This window comes from Armigeres subalbatus, chromosome 2 (genome assembly GCF_024139115.2).
Source record: "Armigeres subalbatus isolate Guangzhou_Male chromosome 2, GZ_Asu_2, whole genome shotgun sequence".
NCBI classification, from domain to species: domain Eukaryota; kingdom Metazoa; phylum Arthropoda; class Insecta; order Diptera; family Culicidae; genus Armigeres; species Armigeres subalbatus.
Genome location: NC_085140.1, coordinates 62,471,814 through 62,492,958, shown reverse-complemented (window position 1 = coordinate 62,492,958; position 21,145 = coordinate 62,471,814). Strand labels below are relative to the sequence as shown.

At 37.4% G+C, this 21,145-nt stretch overlaps 2 long non-coding RNA genes across 2 annotated transcripts; one reads left to right on the top strand and one right to left on the bottom strand.

The window, feature by feature from the left end:
* Window positions 1-398: 398 nt before the first annotated feature.
* Window positions 399-1,846, top strand: LOC134214456 (uncharacterized). Its single transcript, XR_009979794.1, has 3 exons — window positions 399-906; window positions 972-1,111; window positions 1,174-1,846. It is a non-coding gene; the product is annotated as an uncharacterized LOC134214456 (long non-coding RNA).
* An 8,367-nt stretch (window positions 1,847-10,213) lies between these two features.
* LOC134208740 (uncharacterized) lies at window positions 10,214-20,413 on the bottom strand. Its single transcript, XR_009978693.1, has 2 exons — window positions 20,052-20,413; window positions 10,214-13,488 (listed from the first exon to the last, which is right to left on the bottom strand). It is a non-coding gene; the product is annotated as an uncharacterized LOC134208740 (long non-coding RNA).
* Between the last annotated feature and the right edge of the window lie 732 nt (window positions 20,414-21,145).

The window sequence follows — 21,145 nt, the reverse complement described above, 5'->3', positions numbered from 1 at the left end:
ACAAGAAGTGGGTGTATTTAGAGATACAGTACAGGATAAGCGGCGAGGGCATAAAGGAGATAAAGTCAGAGAGCTACTCCTACAACCAGAGCGTGGGAGGTCGCCAACTGCGACAGTAGACCCTTCAGTGAAACTATGGGTTTGGAGGAGAACACGGGACATCCGTGTGGTGATGAACTGGGTTGCGGTTCTGTCACGAGCGCGTGTCGCTACCATGCCGAGGAAGGTGCGACTGTGGAATAGGCCGGTATTCTGGTGGAGCAAACAAAGGCACGCTCGGCAAAAGTGAGAGAGGAAAGCATCGAGCTATTCAAAGTGGCGATACTGGCTCTAAACAAGGCCATCGAAACCTGGTTAGCCACCATGAGACCCCCAGCGTACAGACGAATCGTTTAAGGGCCGATGTCCACGTAGCGGTTTTGAACTTGCGTGCACGCAGCGTCAACGCAATTGCGGTAGGAAGTACCCAACATCAAATAGAATCATGCACACGCACTTGCGTTAACGCGGCGTCGACACGCGTCTCATTTGCGGCGAGAGTTACCGCAAAGTCACCGCAATTCCCCACAGGAACGCTGCGTGCACGCGAGTATTTTTTGACATTTCTCTATTCTTTTTCTTTCCAACAAGATTTTCTAATGGGAAAATCTGTGATGTGAAAGAATGTGTCAGAGCGAAATCAAAACAAACAAAAATACTTCGCAAATCAGTTCATTTTGGTTTCGCAAATTAATTTGCAAATTGCAACACTTTTCAAATCTAGCTTCTTTAAATAATAGCAATTGTAATAGTTCGGAGCGGTGTTTCTTTCGTTCCTGTGTTAGTACCAGTCGCTGTCAAAACACCTTTGGAAAGAACTGACAAGCAACCATCCCAGGCTGGTGGATAGAGTCAAAGTCAAAGGAAGTATGTGCCGGATAGTGTTGTGACGTTAATTGTAACTTTATCAGAATAAATTGGTTTCCGAACAGACGGTGATGTGGCAGTTTTGGGATGAATAACGGACCAGGCAAAATTCAACCAACGAAGTTCCAACCAACATTCCGCGGGACCCTGTATACATCAAGGAAGGCGATACCAGTTCCGCCATGGGATGAATTATTAAATATAGGTTTGATACGGAGGTTCATATATCTTGGCTTTTCTATTGCTGATATATGTTCATGTTTTTAGGAATGTGAACGGAAGGAAATCGTCAAATAATGTGGATTGCAATTGCAAGAAGAAACGAGATCAGATAAAGAGATGGCGAGCTACAGTACTAATGCGTTTCTTCTAGTGTTGTGGGCAACGCTACTGCGATCGGTCCGTGTTGCAGTGAAGTGAAAATTGCAATGATAATAACGACGTTTGGCATTTAGATAGCACTTCTTTGGAAGAACAACGACAAACGTAGCAACACGCCAGCAATCGCTTGTGATGCTTTCGGAGGAGGATTTTGAGCACCTTATTTGTAGGAGTGACTGCAGTATCTGACCAAAATGTTTAATGACTTTTTATTCGTGAGCAAATGATTACCGATAAATGGAACTAATAAAAATCGTACACCAAATGCAACAGATGCTCAATTCAAGACAAGAACAATTGAATGCCTGAATCCACTATTATTCAAGATTAATCTCCTCCTATGAAGTAATAAATTTAAGTTGGAAATAAAGAATGAGCAACATTATGAAATTGTAATAATATTCATTTATTATGATTGTAGAAAACATATTGGGATTAAGCAAAGCGAGGCCAAATTTCTGTCTCTCTGTATTGAAAACGTTTTTATTCAAACAATCGAATTGTGCGGCACGATTTCAATTTCACAGATCTACAATTAATTTCGAAAGTTCAAACTTTTCATTTTAGAAGTAATGGGAGACTTTTAAATCTACAGTGAGTTATTTTTTCTACTCTATACTAGAAAGCATTAATTGAACTTTTATTTTGGAATAATACTGAGTTACCTTCACTATAGTCTGTCATCATATAGGTATGTTAAAGCTCATGAAATGTTTAGAATTGCATTATACCCATTGAATATCGTTCGGGGCGATGAGCTTCATACAAATCAAAATCTAAATATTTCACGTTTGTTGTCTTTATGTGATTGGAGAACGCGATGCATATTGGAAGAGAATGAAAAATGACAGACTGACAACAGCTGGCAGGCGGATGACATTTGGTGTGACAGATAGGTTTGACGTTAGAAGTTTTGCGGCAAATTACCGCTTGTCGTGTGCATTCCCAGTCTGATTCAACGCCGAATAACGCTGCGTCAACGCAGCTTGAAAAACCGCTACGTGGACATCGGCCCTAATACAGAGTTTCCCAAACTGTGGGTCGCGACCCCCAGGGGGGTCGTGTGCTGTTCAGTGGTGGGTTGCGAAAGACAAATCTTAATTCATAATTTTGTTACTATTTTGTCCCACAAATCTATTCCATATTTTGAATTAGGATCTAGGTAATGATTGGATAATTAAAGAACAACAAACCTGACGAGGTCAACGGCCTTTTTTGTTATACCATATTTGGGCAAGTAGAAAGAAGTCCTATGCAATCCAAATCTAAGCCCCGAACCCAATCCAAAACCAAACCCCGAACCCAATCGAATCCAATCTAAATCAAATCCAAATCTATTTTAAATCCAATCCAAATCATATTTAAATTTAATTCTAATCAAATCGAAATCCAATTAAAATCCAATCTGAATAAATTTCAAATCCAATCCAAATCCAACCCAAATTCAATTCAAATCCCATCCAAATCCAATTCACATCCAATTAAAAAAATTGACGAAATTTTGACAAATACAATGATGGGATAAAAATCAATTTATTATGATTTGTCCAATCTAACGCGAACTCATTTTTATCTAATTTCACAAAATCAATGCATTTGGTAACTGGTGGGTCGCAAGAAATATGGGATTCTGCTAGGTGGGTCGCATATTCAAAAGATTGGGAACCTCTGGTCTAATAGAAACTGTTGGGAAACTACAGGTGAAGTTAATCCTGACCAGGCTGTCACCTTACGTGGAGGAGCATGTCGAGCGAGCAATTCGGCCTTCGAAGAAGACGGTCTTCTCTGGGCCAGGGACGGGAATGGTTCACATTTCTTTTTACCATTCATTCTTCCATGCAAAAAAATAAAAACAAAGCCACGAGTCACGACTAACTTTTCAAAAGGGTGTATGTGAAAATGGTTCAAAAATATTTAAAAAGCTGCACAGCAAAAACGGAATGTTCGATTGTTATGATTTTTTCAGCAAAGTTAGACAACTAAATGGTGATTCTTAAGAAAATGTGCACAGTAAAAAAAAATTTTTTTTGCCTTTAAAAATATCATTTTTGTCACAAAAACTCAAATATCTCAAAACCCTATCTTTTTTCGAACGTAATTTTTTTTAGGGAAAACGGTCCATTATATTAGCTATCTACCATAAAAATTTGGTGATGGTAAACTAATAAACAAAAAAGTTATGACATTTCAAACATTTCACAATTTTCACATTTAGTAAAAAACAATTTTTTTCTGTGTAAGTTATTTCGAGAATTGCAGTTTGATGCAGATTTTATTGTTAAGTGATTTAAACAAGTTGTTTTCATGATATTTTGATTTAATTATTCATAGCATCTATAAGAAACTTAGACACGATCCAGTGTTGTGATCAAAAGTATTGATAGTGTCATAATTTTCATTGCACGTGACTGGCGAAAAATTCTTTTAATAGTGTTGAAACCTGTTGATAATAACGTTGATAGAAACATATCAGAAATGTTATTTTTAAGACAAAAGCTGCAAAATCAAAGATTTATATACACGTGTACGTCTATAGTTTACCTGCAAAAAATATACCTCTTAGAGAATAGACTTTATGATCGGGAGGAAACGGGTATCTTCAACAACAACAAATGCATGATAGGTACATACCATGACAATGCTCACGAAAAAGCAAAAAATTACTACTACTAAGGTTGTTAAAGATCTTATAGTAATTTTTTCTTCAGTCAAGCAAATGACACCAAACTAGTCAGTAAAAACTTAAAAGTGATTTTGTTTATTGAAATATTACGAACAACATGAGTAGCCGCTTTCTCAACTGTTGTAGGCCGTTTGATGGAAAAAAGTGTTCAAAAGAGTTACGAAATCTCACCGAAAGCACCATAGATAAACTGAAAGCGACTGGTTATGCTCCAATGTCCACATTGAATACAAATTTACGCATTTGCACGTCCTGCCGTCTAAACGTTGACAAAAGAGCAATCTGTATATCATCGGTTGAGCAGAGCGCAGGAAGTTCGAAAACGACAGCAACTGAGGAATTGCCAGATGTATCGACAACAACTGAGGAATTACCAGAAGTATTAAGTGCTGAGAGCCTTGCCACCGTACCATCAGCGAAATCTGTTTCAACAAATCAATCGGAAGATGAGTGTATCCAAAAGGTCAACATCGAACGTTTTAACGAGGGCATAGCTGGGATAAAAGTGACTCGATTAAATGGAGTAAGATGGACTACGTTTATTACCCGGAGAAAAATACCGTGAAATAAACGAAGCTGTACGAAGAAACCTCTTCAAATTAGGACCTGATGATGTGGAAAATACAGACTACGATGAGGTAATTATAAATATGAAGGAAAGGTTCTCGAATGCAGCCACGACAAGGAAAGAAAAATTATTGATTTTGTCGATGCTGCCAAGTTCGTGGTCTATTCAGGATGCCATTGATGAGTTCAAAACCAATAGAAATACAGTAAAAGAGGCAAAACAATAGAAGAATAACTGTCTTTCAACCAAAAATACTAGGTCTAGTACTGCATTAACAGATGAGTAAGTCGAGCTATGCCTGGTCAAAAAGATTATGTATCAGTAAAAAAAGATGGAAAGCGTCAAGCAATCCAAAAACGATTAATGATGACGACTTTGAAAGAAGCGTACACACGCTTCAAGGAAATTCACGATAATATTAAAATAGGTTTTTCCTCATTTGCAAGCCTTCGGCCAAGGCAATGTAAGCTTCTTTCCAATTCAGGAACACATAATGTGTGTGTGCACAACCCATGAGAATATTAATCTTATTTTACATAGTTTGAAAAGAATCAATTTAACAAAGGATATTAAAATGTTAACTGGTAGTCTTTTGTGTGAAAATACAACATCAAATTGCTATCTACGATCTTGTTCGGATTGTCCAGATTCTTCATCATTGGAAAATACTTTATTCGCTGAGTTTGAAGAAAAATATATTGATCAGTTATCATTTGAGCAATGGGTGACCACGGATAGGTGTGACATAGAAACTATTGTAAAACCTGTAGATGAGTTTGTGTCATATTTTTGCTTGAAATTAGAAAGTTTAATCCTCACGATTTCATTAAAACAGAACAATCCAGCTTTTTAAAAATACGAAAATACATTACAAAATGGTGAATTTTTAGTCATTTGTGATTTTTCTGAAAATTACAGCTTTGTATTGCAAGATGAAGTGCAGTCCCATCACTGGAACGTACAACAAGCTACAATTCATCCATTCGTTATTTATTTTAATGGAAGTACGCAAATTGAACACTTAAGTTTTATTATAATTTCCGAAGATTTAAGACACGATTCAGTATCCGTAAACTTGTTCATTGAAAAATGATTAACTTTTTACGCGTTGATAAGCATAAAGAAGTCAAAAAGATATATTTCATGTCTGATGGAGCAGCGTCGCAGTACAAAAATCGTAAGAATTTTTCGAGCCTATGTCAATTTAAATCAATGTACGGAATTGATGCAGAATGGCATTTTTGCTACATCACATGGCAAAGGTCCTTGTGATGCTATTGGAGGAACAATAAAGCGCATGGCCACAAGAGCAAGTTTAGCCAAAGAACGTGAGCATCCAATTAAAACTGCGAAAGAACTTTTGATTGGGCAAATCGTAGAAAAGAAAAGATTTAACCAAATTATCATTTTGTTTTACTACTACTGAAGAGTACGAAATAAAGGCTTCAGAGCTCAGCGAGCAATTTAATAACGCGAAAACGATCCAAGGAACCCAAAAATTTCACTATTTCATTCCATTGTCGGAAAATAAAATTAAAGCAAAACTATACTCAAACTGTGCTGATAATAATTCAAAAGTGTTCGATATTTTAAAAAATTGAATAAAATAAATAAAAAATAAGTATTAATAAACTGTTTTCATGATATCATAACCCATACCAAAATTCAAACCCAAAACTCTTAGAGTTTCTATAACAACATTGTGTAACTGCCACATTTAATTTAATACTTAGGATAATATTAATTCATTTTTATTTATTTATACATATAATATTTATACATATAATATACATAATATCGATGAATACATAAATATGGAATATCATACAAACAACTTGTTTAACTCACGCAAGGCCCTTAACAATAAAATCAGCATCAAACTGCGACTCTTGAAAAAAAAAAAGTTTTTGTGACAAAAATAATATTTTTAAAGGCAAAAAAATTTTTTTTTTTACTGTGCACATTTTCTTAAGAATCACCATTTAGTTGTCTAACTTTGCTGAAAAAATCATAACAATCGAACATTCCGTTTTTGCTGTGCAGCTTTTTAAATATTTTTGAACCATTTTCACATACACCCTTTTGAAAAGTTAGTCGTGACTCAATATGAAGATTTGATATCGAAAAATGACGATTTAGATGAAATTGAAAAACTGTGCAAAGTTTCAACTCAATAGAAAATCATGAATTAAAAATTTTCTTAAATTTTGATGCTGTTGCTTGGAATCGCTCAGCAGCAGCCACGCCAAGCAAACGACAGTCCGCTCATGTTTTTTTTATTTTCTCTCCCCACAATTAATGTTTTCGTACAATAATTTCACACCGTATAACCGTTTTTGGTAGGAAAAATTTATTTAATTACACCTTGCTCATTTTAGGGATAAGAACAAATAAACCAGTACCTACGGATAGCACTCCTTCTAGGCTTTGCGCCACAAGTAATTAAACTCGATTCTGTGCTGTTTGCGCTGCGCACGAGCCGAAACAAAAAAATTCATGCAAATGCTTACCGCACGCCGACACGACTCTAACGTAGCAGCAAACAAACAGTTTGGTTAATCGGCAAAAATAATGTCACGATGTCGTGTACATTTTTTTGGCAAATTATTTCGGCTTGTTTGGTGCATTAAATTTGACTGGATAAAATGTAAATATTCGCATAATCAGAGTGTTTTAATGTACATTTCCCAACACTGCTCTGGGCACCATTACATCGGTGGTTGACACTGCAGGGGTTATCATCCAATGCAAACAGCGCGGTATCTGTTACTGCGCAGTGATATCACTCGACGTGCAGAATGCGTTCAACAGAGCCAGCTGGGTGGAGATCGCGAACTCGTTGCTTCGTCTGGGAGTACCGCTAGGGCTGTATAAGAATATGACTTGCAGCTAGGCAGAATTCGAACAGCCGTTTGTCCAGAAAATCGAAATAATTAAAATATCCTATCAAAAATAACTTCTGATGGCTGATTTTCGGCAAATTATTTGCTGATTTTCAGCAACTGACAGAAATTTCGCAAAAAAAACATATTTGCTAGAGCTTGGCTAAAAATCTTGGTAAAAGTTTGACAAATTGCTGACATCTCGATTAAAAAATAAGAGTGTATTCAATTAGTCTCGACAAGGAATGGTTGCCCAACAAGAGACTACAACTGGTGGAGAAGATATTCGTCAACAAGCAGGGGGCGTCAATTAGAGTCGGCGGGTGGCATCACTTTCAAGAAATCTCTAACAATTGGGGGTGATGCTCGAAGATAAGTTGACCTTCATAAGCCATGTCAACTGTTACTGTGAGTGCGTGTCGATGGCGATAGGCACTATCGGTACTATCGATAATGATGGCGAATAGCTCTGGGATGTACTCAAGTAAGTACAGGCTGCTAGGAAGCGTAGCGGTTTCAATGCTGTGGTACGGAGGTCCAGTCTGAACATCGTCCAGTCAAATGCAACGCCTTAAAGATGGAGAATACTCATAGGCTGATGTGCCTAAGAGCGATCAGCGCATACCGCACCGTATCTCGCGAGGTACGCACGCTGGTACTCGCAAGCATGATGTCCATCAAACATGGAAGATGAAGAGGGCTAATTCCTCAGGGGCACGGGTAATGCCCGAAGGAATATCAAGGCAGCACCGATTTGCAAATGAATGAGAAAGTGGGATAACTCGACTAAGGGCAGGTGGACCAACGGCCTTGTCCCAAGTGTGTCTGGATTAGCAGACCCCTTGGAGAGCTAAACTTCGACTTGACCAGTCGCCATTACGGAAAATAGACAATGAGCGTCAGAGTACATCACCGCGGAAGACCAATGTCGATAATGAACGGGGACGCGAGCGCCAGTTACGAAAGTCGCAACTGTTGTCAACGTCACTGCAGAGCGTGACATCACGGGCTGTGGTGCGGAGCTCCCGGGGAACGTCTTGTCGGAGTAGGATAGGTCCACCGACAGGTGGAGTCGTTTGCGATCGCGATCGTGATCGAGACGTTAGCTGAATGGCACAAGGGCATTGGAAATCGGCTATCGGAATACGGTAGATCGTTTCGTGCGTGTGAACAGGCTTCAGGTTGTCAGGGCACCATTGAAATGGAAGCCATCTATACCCGAAATCCCTCGATCGCCCTCGGCACTCCAATCACCCGAAGTTAGAAAGTGCTTAGAACATGCACCCGTTGGAGTAGGATAGATCAACCGCCGGGGCCTATCTGAGTAGGTTGCAATCAAGTTGTAGAAAATTGAGCTAAATTATTCAAAAGGAATGTGGTGCTGAATGGCACGAGTAGAAGACCTAAAGGGCTCAAGGCAGGGGTGTGCTTGCTGGCACAAGCAAGGGAACCTCTATTCACAAAGGTGCACGAACTATGGAGCAGAATTAGCCCTCAGAATTTGAGCAAAACATCGAAGAGGCACCGTGAAGTGTGTCGTGTTAGAACGCGTATTGCCTATCCCACTGCGACGAAATAGTTGGTTTGATGAAGAGTGCCAGCGAGTGGCGGACGATGTAGGAGAAGGGGGGCAATATGCCCTAGCTAAACAAACACTGCTTTATTGTCTTATTTGTAAAGCTATTCATGGGTATTTTTACATTATGCAACAGTACATACACTATTTTGAAACTTTTTTCGCCTAACCTACATAATTTTAGATCTAGTTTTGTTACGGCCATCTTAATGACGGTAAATATGAGGGAAACCACAAAAGGCGTTTTGCCCTGGGGGGGGGGGTGGTGGCGTTTAGGGGCCACTTCCCCTAAATGCTGCCAGAGTCGGATACCCGATGCAATGGAGAACGGTATAGCGTAGCAAGGACAAAGGAGAAAAGAAACTACCGCATAAGGAAAGGCAGCTCGAAGATAGTGTGGTAGCTGAAGTAAAGAAGAACGTGGGTAGAAACGATATGCGCAGGTTGATTATAGGCAACTGTCAATGGCGCGCGGCTACAGACTGCGCCAGTGCCTACCATGTGCAATGGACGAGAGGACAATCTGCAGATTATACGTGATTATGCCGAGAGCCAGCTGGAACGTACACTTCAAAGAACAGGATGGACATAGCCAATGATGGTAAAGCTGTAGAATCACCAACGCAGGATGAGCTAAAGAAAGTTTTTTTTTGTCTTTATTAGAGAGACTTTCAGCCCGAGGCTGGCTCGTCTCCGCTAAAGAAAGTTCTAAATAACCTGAAAAACAGTTAAACCGATCGAGCTTCTCAAAATTGGAACAAAAATTGATCAAAAAATATATGGGAATGGGATGATAAAGAACTGCCTACTAGTTGGTTGGATGGCCTCATATGCTCGATCAAGAAGCAAGAAAGCAAGAAAGGGCACAGATTAGAGTGTGCCAATTAGAGAGGAATCTCCCAATGGTAAATATTGAATGAATAATCGGAACAGCAACACAAAATGATGCAACCGTGCTTCGATAATAGTTTACAGTTAAAAAAAAATCCCAAAAATATGAAAGAATACTTCGAAAGAGATCCAACGTGCAAGACAGATTGGCAAGTTTTAATTTTGAAATCCGCAAGAATGTTTAAAAACAGTTCGGCGATATTAAGAGACAGTGTTTGCCATTTTGTCTTGCTCGTCAAGGCTTGCATGGATGAAAGGGCTCAGTTTCTTTTCTAAGTTTGACAAACTGTTCGGAGTTTCGGATAAGATCTTTAACGACTGGTATGTGTGGGGTTTTGTATTTATGTTTTATTCAGTGACCTTCATTCACTCTTTTTCACATTCAATCGAAATATTTCTTTTTTTTTTGTTCGAAATGGATTAGAATTAGTATATTTTTTTTGTTGCTTAACTATCAAGATTATCCTTATACAATGAAAAGCTTATAATATAGTTGATGTATAAATCTAGTGTTAGTTGTATGAATGATAAAAGGGTTAATAAGTAAGAAGTAAAATTTAGAAAAAGAATTGAAAACTTTGTAAACCTAACACCAAAACATGATTCTTGAGACATTACACACTTAATCAAATCTAACCTATTTGAAGAAAAAAGAAAAAATCAGATTCAAAATGACGGTAAACTACACCTTTCCTATTCTGGAAATTCTTCGCTGGATTGCAAAAAAAAACAATGCTGAATTGAACGGTTTCGTAGCTAACAAGATAACTTTAACAAACTAACAATTTTTGTACGGGTAACGAACGGGGATCTTCAACAACTTTTCATAATATAAACATAACCTTAACAGAACGCGCGATTTTTCCTTTCATAGTTGTGGTCGATTTGGCTTCCTACTTCAACGTATCTATGGTAACGAAAACAACGAGACGCTTGTGAGGCTTCTCGGTTCTTTTTCTCTCTCACTCAACTGTCATAACAAGTCACAACAAAATTTGTTTTCCTTTGTAGCGATGAATAAAACATTCTGTAACACTTAACAAAACTAGTTAACAGTGTATCGGTATCGCGCGTTTTTGCCTTACAACTAGATAACAAACAAAGCAATAACAAGTGTAACAACGTGTTGTGGGTCAACAAATAACATATTCGGTTCGGTGGGATGTTTCAGGTGACAAATATCTCTTAGTGGTGTGTTTGTTTCTACAGCGATGTGAAACGCTTTCTCGAATTGTTGTGAAATTTCACAAATTTGGAATTGCTGTTTTTTTTTCTTTTGAATTTGTGGATTGTTTGATTTTTTCATTATTCTCGGTGGGTCGTGAAAAAGCAGAAGTTTTTTAATCGGATCCTGCGGTTCAAGGGTGTAGGATAGATTTTGGATTAGTTTGATCCGAAAGGGAATTTCCGCAACTGCTTTATGCATTCGCAGTTTGTGATTGATTTTCTCTTCTAGTGAAGACAAAGTGGTAAATAGAGTACGGCTTCAGCTTTTCGTTGCCGATGGAATCAAATACCTAAACTAACATTATTGTCGTAGTCACGAAAGCATATATTAGTGTTTTTACGTATAAAAGGTGAAGAAACAATTTAGCAAAACTTTTCAATGTCCTAACCTAAACACACTAAAACCGTTGAAAATGAACAAAAAGCAAGCAATGCTTGCTCACTGACAGCCTTTGCAATAACAGGTCAAATGGAAACTTAACAAAAACTTAAAACAGAAACTTAATGGGTTTTAACACAACAGTACAGACATGTGGATTTTGAATAACAGAATGGATCGAAATTGCAAAACAAAAACAAAAACATAACAGTTTGACAATGTTCGGGTGCAAAACAAAAACAAACACATGCTCAAGTGTCAAAATGTCAACAACAATCAACAAACATGAAGACAAACAAAACAAGGCTCGAGCAAAGCTCATCCGTAAACGTGACATCCCGAGAGATGAGACGTTGATGGTTGCGCAATGCTTAAGTTTAGTAACGCGGTGACTCCAACAATGAACGCATCGAAAACAGATAGGATGTAACGGGAACAAGAACAAAAACACATAACGGGTAACAGTAACAACATAACGTGTAATGGAATCCGAAGTCGGGGCAGGCAAAACCAGCGTTCATCGCTCGTTGGAATCCTAAGAACTCCACCAAGCGACGAAGGAGTTTTGGCTCGAGTTTAACAAACAACAAATGCATCCGAAGTGGATCCATTGCCGGCAACAGATGAAGGGAAAACAAAAACAAGATAACAGAAACAAAACTAAGTGCGGTAACGAACGGTGTAAGTCCTTAGCGGATAACGGATAACTGATAACAGGGATAACGGTGAACTAATAACAGAAATAACGGTGTAACAAACGCTTGAGCTGTCAGTAAGAAAAACATTGCAAAGAATGAAAAGAGAAACATAAACATAAGAAATTAGAGATAAAGTTAAAAGGCACTCGTAAAACGCTTACATCTAGATGAAAAAAGAAAATTGAATTACCTATTCTAGTGAAATGATAGGTAAGTAATTTCTTAAAAGCTAAACACGAAAAGCAAAACACACAAAAACAAGATAAAGCATATTCCAACAAGCGACAAAAATACGCTGATATCCGTACCACGTACCAACCACTTGCCGTAATGAATTGGAAAAAGATGAAATATTTATGGATGGAAATTGAAAAATGTCGTGAAGTTGCCGCAGTGAACCGATTCCTAGCAAAACACGTTTGTTCCGATCCATTCGTTTGTTCGCTGTTTTTTCTTCTTCTCCGCAGCTCTCGGCTGCCTGCCGAATCCAGGAGTCAGGAAATCGAGCCATGAAAAATGGGATTCCGTTGTTCGATTTGGCGCTTCCTTCTGGAATAATGGCGCATACATTGCCGCAATTCTCGGGAATCCGAGGCCGAGAGCGGGGAAAAAAGTGCAGTTTCAGCTAACTTCCGCCAAACGACGGCGACTGGAGTCGAAAGCTCGAGTCCGGTTCGACTTCGGCAACGACGGGTGTGGTGTGCAGTAAATTGAACTGTTGCTGACATTTCACGTATTCCATTGTTGGATCTTTTGTGTCGCTGCAGCTTCTTCCTTCGGTTTTAGGAAGGGGCTTCCGGCGGCGGCTGCGGCGGGATCGGAGGGAGAACAATCACAATCAAAAACGATTACGAAGCAGGATTTTTTCCTAGTTTTGGCGATGCAGGGGGAAAAAACCCGTGGTGTCGGACCAGACTAAGCCTTTTGTTCGACGACGATTGATCTATCACCTTAGTGCTGGAGTTTTGCTTGCACCGCAAAATTAGACCGTTTAGCTTCTACCGGTGCTGGTGTTTTGGGTCACACGTCTTTTTTTTTTGTTACCGCCATATTCGCAAGCATCGGATCCAGGGGCAGAGCGTTCCAATGCTGTCCCTTGGAGCCTTGGTGGATGCAGGGCAGCGGCAGTGTGGTGGTTTCGAGAAAACGCCGTGAACCGTCTCCCTCGGCCGTGTGTCGGTGCTGTGGTCCGTCCGAGGCCCCTCGGTTCGCCAATCGCGCAGTAGACCGGTTGAGCTGGAGGGGGACTCCCCAGAGGGTGTTGAACCGATGACAGTCCGTCCTTGGTTTCAGTTTCCTGGAACGAAATGAATCAAGCCGAAATGCACGCGCGTTAGTTTAAGTAGGTCTTTGGCACCGAAATGGAGGAAAAGGGGGGGCATGTTAGGCGAGCGTGGTGCATGAGTGTTAGTGGTTCGGAGGCGAGTGAATTTTGAGCATTTCGTTCCATTTTAATCTTTTTGACGATGAGTTTAATGAAATTCGGTTTGAAAGTTGTAAGACCTAGCATGGAAAATCTGATTGATTGCTATTTTCGATTGAGGTTATATTTCATGTTTGTGTTTTTGCATGGAGAGAACATTGTGTAAAATTGACTTTAACTGAGGATTATCCTAAGCATCAATCGAGAGGGAGCTATGTAAAATCAATTTTAAACAATAGCTAAACGAGCGATTCCTAATTGCATTCATCTGATTTGGAAATGTTTGTAAAACGTTTGATTCTGTTTGAGATTTTTTCCCAGTGTGTTTCTCTTACGAAACTCAACGCAAAATTGTGAAGCCTTGTGTTTGTGTGTGTGTGAGTGTGGTCCGGTCATCCCTCTTCTAACCCTCGGAATGGCAACGGATTGTAGTTGTGTTGGTCAAATGGGTGGATGGAAGTTGCTGCAATTGTTTGGTTTGAATTTTGATCTCTGTAAGCCAGTGTTGCCAGAATGAAATAATTAATATTCCATTGATTGTTGATGTCTTTTTTATTGGCACGATGAAAAGTCGAACTATAGCAAATGAAACTAAATATTAACAACATTGATACAAGTCTTTGAGTTGAGTCAACAGCGAGACATTAGCACGGTGAAATATTCCAATTTTTAAATAAGTTTTTTTAAAGAAGAAATATGTTTTGCTATTTAGATTTGAATTAAATTTTTTGATAGAAATTAAGGATGTGTTTTTTGTCTAGATTCAGATGGTATAAAAGTTGAAAAGTGCGATGTTTCCAAAAAAAAAGTTCTCGTCAATTCTAGTTTTTTTTAGCAAGCATGTGTTTCGATGGAAGTTATTAAAGAACTCTGAAAGAAAAATCTAGAAAATTTAGGCCTTGCGGATATGCGCTTTGCTTCGTGCCGTATCGAGATCTGTTTTGCTGTCTGATGGATTGGAATTGAAATTAATGAAACCCACTGGAAATATAAATAACAAAATTTGTTTACTTGGTTTGAAATCAGATTTTTTTTTAATTGCAGAATTTTGATTCTAGCGTTATATTAAAAAACTCAAAGATACAATCCATTCGTGTTGTACGCAAAGGTGACGTAGGACTACGGTGGCAAAATTTATTTTATTTTATTTGTAATTATAATTTGCGCGTCTTTACATTGATATTTTGGGTGTTTCAATCTTAGTATAAACTGTTTTATGAATCTCTAATACGCCTTTTTCATTATATTTTTTTATAAAAGCGTTGACTCCTTACTGATCGAATGAAATCGAGAAATGGCAAAAAAATAAATGTCCAAAGTCTATAATATTTTAGTGACGCTTTTTAGTTTTCGCAATCGAAAAGTGTACCCCGGTATAGAAAACACAGAAATAGTTCTACGTCAAAAAAAATCCTTACGCGAAATCTATTCAAATTCATATGTTCTGAAGATATCCAGAATGCAATTTGGGATTTTGATGGCTAACAAAAATATTCAAGAGTTTTTTTTTTTTAATCTTGCTTTTATTTAGAAGGCAATTTTTAAGAGTTCGTGAATCGCAACAAAATTTCGCATACTGAATATCGAACAAATAAAACATCACGCATACCCCTACATTGCTTACATCCAAAATGGTCTTGAATATTTAATTAATTTTGGAATTACTTGAGGGATCGATACTGATACTTTTGATTCCATAGCATCAACCTAAATGTATTTTTTTTTGCCAATAACAAAATCGGAGAAGTGTACCAAAATTAATAAGCACGGTTTACTGTTGTAGAGGTTTTCGAAAATAACTTTTTAATTAAAATTTCATCCCTTCAATAGATTTTGCTTCTGGTTATAAAAGTTTTGACATTTGTTTGTATCTAAAAAAAATATAAATGTATGCATCTTTTGATTCAGTTTAATAAATGGGTTTAGACTTTTATTTCATTTGTGCTTTGAAGATGAAGTGTTATATGAAAAGAAGAAACAAATAACGAGATTTGTTTTTTGATGGGCTGCAAAACTGTTGAATTTGTTCAGCCAAAATAATTCTATAAAATAAAAATAAAAAACAATACTGTGTTGCCATTTTTAATTGAATCTACTTAATAACTTTGATGTCAAAATCAAATTAATGTTTGTTGATAAAATTGTTTCTTTTCTGGTGGAAAATTTCAAATTATTGAAGCTTCGAAACAAATGATTTGAGGATTAAAGATTCAGCACTCGAAGACTTAAAGGTTCAACACATCTTGATTTGGAAGTGCTTCAATTTGCTTCACCGAACTAAGTTTTTTGAATGAAGAATTTTTGAGAAGAAAGGTTGTGATGAAAAGAATTCAAATCGAGGAAATGGCCAGAAGATGTTTTCAGATTTGTTGCAACACAGTATTTAAAAGATTTGAATTTTGAATTTGTTTACTCTGAAAAAAATATAGCATGTAGCAAATGTTCATGATCTCAAATTTTTGTTTCCTATGTCAGTGTATTCAAATTGGTTAGAAATTTTGCAATAATTGTTCGAAGGGGATACACTTTTCAAATCAAAATCTTCCACATAGTGCACATATTCACATCGGAGTTTTACAGAACATTGTAAATCATAATTGTTTGCCAGTCTATTTTTACATTTGCATTTCGTTTTGGTTTTTTTTAATATCTTGTTGGTTTGAATCGTCGATTTAAATGATTTTTTTGTTTGCATGCTTTTTCTCTTTTTCAAAGGTGACTTTTTTACAGAAAAATAATCCGTATTATGTTTTAATTACAGCAATCAGACATAGTTTTTTCAAGAATTTCTCGAACGCTTTTAGGGTAGGGTGAGTTCGCTAAAATTGTCGATATTTAGAAAAGATTTTTTTGTGTTGTTAAATGTACAAAAAATATTTCAATCCACACAGGACTTATTTTGAATTAATTAGAACAGAACTCCAGTATGATGCAAATGTTTTAGCAAATGATAAACAGAAGAGGCATTTTAAATGCAGTTTGCGTCTTTTACTTAAAACTGCATTTGTCGTGAATTCCAACTTGCTCGATTATGGCCAGTGTTTCCAGAGTATTGCAATAGCAGGACGCAAAAGCCCAGGTAGAACTTTTTTTTCAGTGTGATGATCCATTTGATAATAATTTTCAGTGTTGTCAAATTTTCAGAAAATTAATTCATTTCTCAATCCACACAGGATTTGTTTTGAATTCTCATATTATGTATAAACGGCTCGAGAGTTTGACTGCTTCTAGGATTTGGCAATTGCTTAGCATAAAATGATTCAGATGAATGAAAATTTTGTGATCTGTTCGTTGGTTTGTTAATTGTGATCGATGACTCATTGATTCCATATTTTAGTTGCTTTCAATTCGCTTGTTTGGAATATCATCCAATTGTTTTATGACAATATATTTAGTTCTCCCCGTTTGAATTTCACCACAATGTATTAGCTACGGCGAACAAATGAATCGTTGCATAATTATTGTCCGAATATGGTTTGAATTTTAGTTTGAATAAACTCGAAAGCCCATCCTTCGGCTAGAGAAGCACAAGCCATTGCATTGCAGAGTGCAATTGCCCAGAAGTTTTTTTTATCGTAGATTTGGAGTAAGACACCATCAGTGTTGCCGGAAACATATTTTCGTCATTCGAAATGGTCCAAAAATGGTGCACTGCGATGCAGGATGTGATTGTTTTGTGACTGTTCTCGTCCGCAACTAAGTTGTTCCATTTTTTTGTCGCAATGAAAGTAATTGCCACTGATTTTAAGGAAGAACTCGAAATGCGAAAATTCTGAATTTCTGACTTCACAGCTGCCGAATGTATTTTTTTGAATCCAATGGTGTGCTCTTTTTATCCGTTAATTTTAATTTTTTCTCCAAGTTTCCTTTACAGCAGTGTTGCCAGTTATGAAATTATTATGATTTTTTAAGGATTTTTTGATGAACGTTGGTTTTTGAGGTTATTCAAAGGTTTATAGTTTTGAATCCTTTATCCAGAATAACTTAGAGTTGCAAATGATAGAGCATCATGGAATGCAACTTTTGTGAACTAGGGGAACTGTTCTATTTTCCACATCGCTGTAAAAAAATCATCTCATTCGTGTTCTTTTTTGAAGTAAACTTTCAATTTTTCTTCATGTTATCTTCGAAGCAGTGTTGCCAGATATGAAATTATTGATTATTGAAGTGATATTTGACTAACGTTGATTTTTGTAGTCATTCAAAGGTCATGTATGCCGGAAACGGTCTATAATCTAAAACATGATTTAGCTGTCACATCGAATGCATTTTTTATAGCTTCGAATTTCTTTTCGAGCTTCACTTAATGTTTTGGTTTATTGACATGGAACGAAACATTTGCGAAAACAATAATTTGTTATATCCACTCTCTGGTGTGGTCCAAAAACATCCGTTGGGATAATTTTGTTTCTTCTAAATCTGTTCATTATTCTCCTTTCCTTTCTATATATGAATAATTGTTGATCAGTACCGCGTTTATCTTGCTTTTGGAACAGCTTTGATCTGACATTTCAATAAAGCAGTCAACTTTAAAATATACGACATTGAAATTGTAATATGTTTCTTTCTTTTTTGCGAAACTTTTGATCACAATCGTATATGAATTTGGATAACTTTTTTGGTTCGAAAGAAAAGGCAGCATCTTTCAGATGAGAATCAATTTTCATAGTGCTGTCTTAAAGTGGAATAATTGAATTTGTTCTAGCTTCTGGCGATGGTAGAGAGAAAAGTGGTTTACATACTTGAATTTGAACATTTTTCTTAACAGTGTCAGTGAGATAAAAGAAAACTGGAATTTTGGATGGTAAGTGCTGAAGAAATGACTTATAGCTTTTGAAAATTAAGTATCATTATTGAAGTGTTACCAAAAATGCTTCAGTCTCTAATTGTTTTATATTTTAGCAAATGCAGATTAAAAGCAAGATTTTTTTTTGTCAATTTCAAATTTTGATTACTTTTAAAAGGCTTTCTATTTATCGAATGTGATTGAAAAATCTCATGAATATGTTTCGAAATATCAAATTGTCCGTTACTATTAAATTAATTTGTCTATATTACAAGCTTTTCGCACGCGAGATTTGATTTGTTATTAATAATTTGCCAACATTATGAATTTTTATTTAAGGGTCAAAACCAGTTTTGAATATTGAAACTAAGAGTTTTGATAAGTACATAGCCAAAAATCAATTTAAATAATTGTATTTTTGTCAAAAGTATTCTTTAACGTATTGTGTGACTATCGAAGGACTGTTTTGAGATCAACTCTTTTTGAAAGCATTGATACCAACATGAAAAAAATTATTTTTGAAATCGAGGATTTGTGTTTGTATTCTGATATAAACTTATTAGAATAGAATATTTTGTTTGCTTGATTTGTACATCCCTAATTTCCTAATAATGCAATTTATCGAGAAAATTGAAAATTTGATTCAATAGTTTTTTAAGTGTGATTCAATAGTTTTTTGTTTCACACAAAACCATTTGGTAAACTTTTTGATAAAATAATTGCTTATGTTGATTTGGCAAACAAACAATTGCAACAATAATTTCTTTATATCTGAGATTTTGTTTCATTTTTTTTGTTCGTCAACTTTTTTTCAATGTAAGGTAGCATGAAATTTGTGTTCATAAATATTATCAGTATTAAGAAGTTATTTACATTAGAATAAACCTAAGCCGCGTTTCTCTTTTCGATATTAAGTCGAGTTACTAATTTCATTCATATCATCGGTCTTGCCAATTTTCAAAGTGAAAGAAAATATTTATGATACAAATTTCAGCTGCTGATGGACAATCGCAAAGAAGTAGAGTGGCAATTTTGATCAATAACACAAATTAGAACACAAATTTAGAAATTCAAAACAGAAAATTAGAATACTATACAGGTTTAAAATTCAATTCCAAGAAAAGTAATAATAAGTTTTGATTGTGTGCCAAATTTAATAATAGGAAAGAAAACTAATTCTAATGATAATAATTGTATTAACAAAAAGTGTAACAAAAATTTAATGAATGAACGAAAAGATAATAAATCATATGAAATAAACCGAAACTAGAGTTAAAGAAATATGCACATAAAAATAATTTTAAGAACCAGCTCTACTTCAGCGCTGACATGAATCCATTTCCAGCACTGCAGGAAGACCTGCAGCACATTCGAATCGGTGGTGATGGCAATCTCGGTCGAATCGTTTACCCCAGGGCGTTCCTCGTTTGTTAAGGGGCAAATCGCCTTTTCCCAAGAAAACACTTTCCAACCCAAATTCGACATCTCAGCTAAACATTTTACAAACATTTCGCTTTCTGTATCATCGCGGACTTTGCTGAGCTTTTTTTTCGTTTCCTTCGGACAATTTACTTCCGATAATCAAAGTTTTAATCTTAATAAGGCACTTGATTTTTCCTTTCAGCAAAAGTGAATTTTGAAAATAACCTACCTCCTTGAAGCGCGGAAACAGGACTCCTCTCTGTTCCAATCCCGCCGAGCTCCAGCCCGTCCTTGCGGATGCGTCCCTGATAAGGCGCTCGATCTCCATCCCCGGAATCTCTTTCGCACACACACCGATCGGCACCGGTTGATCCGGTTCGGCACTTCCTTCCTTTACGAGCCCCAGTCACTTCCGAAACAGATACTCAAATCAAACGTTCCAGCAAATCACAAACTTTTTGGACACTTATCACAAACTGACAGAACTTCGTTCGTTCCTTTTGCCGGAGGATTCAAGGGAGCTCGAAGGCTCCCTTTGCAGAACACTGCTCCGCTGCGGAACGAGCTACCTTCACTCGCCGAATGCTCACTGAACTGTGAATGGCTTCTGGGTTGCGCGCGGCGCTTTTATAATGCAACACGGTTCGCTCGCAAGGATCATGGAACACAGCTACCCGGACCGGTCTCAAGACGCAGAAAGGGAGCGAAAGCGAGACACCGAGAATGCGTCACCGCACCAGTCAGTAGTGGGTCGGACGGGTGCCGCGCCGGCTAGCTCATTGCGCCGCGTCGAGTCGGTCGATGTTGTGTTGGTGACTTTCTTTTGTTACGCCGATTCGTTTTCCCCCTCTGTTTCTAAACATTCCCATGCGTGCTCGCTCGTTAGGGACTCGTTCGTCTTGGTCGCCGTCGCTTGTGGCTTTGTTTGCCGTGCGTAATCGCAGTTGCCCAAGAAAAAGGGGACGACAACGCAACGTCGACAAGGATAAAGGAATCTTTGATAAGCGATTGGTTGATTGTGTGGCTCGGGGTAGTCGACGGAAGGGAAGTGTGTAAGCGCGCGAGATCGTTCCCAAGGACTTTCTCTGTCGGTTGCCCTCTAGCTGGTAAGGAATCAAGGGGACTTGGACGATTTCGGGTAAGGGGACTTGGCTTTTCTTGACGGTTGAATCTGGATGGCAGAGCCGCTATTGTTAGCGGCTTTTGATTTCGTTTCGATTAAATTATGCAGCTGACAGTTGGGTGATTGGAAGGAGAGCGTTGGAATCTATGGAAACAAGACATAGAACGAGCGATGCGGTACATTTTCATGGGAAAGTGAAA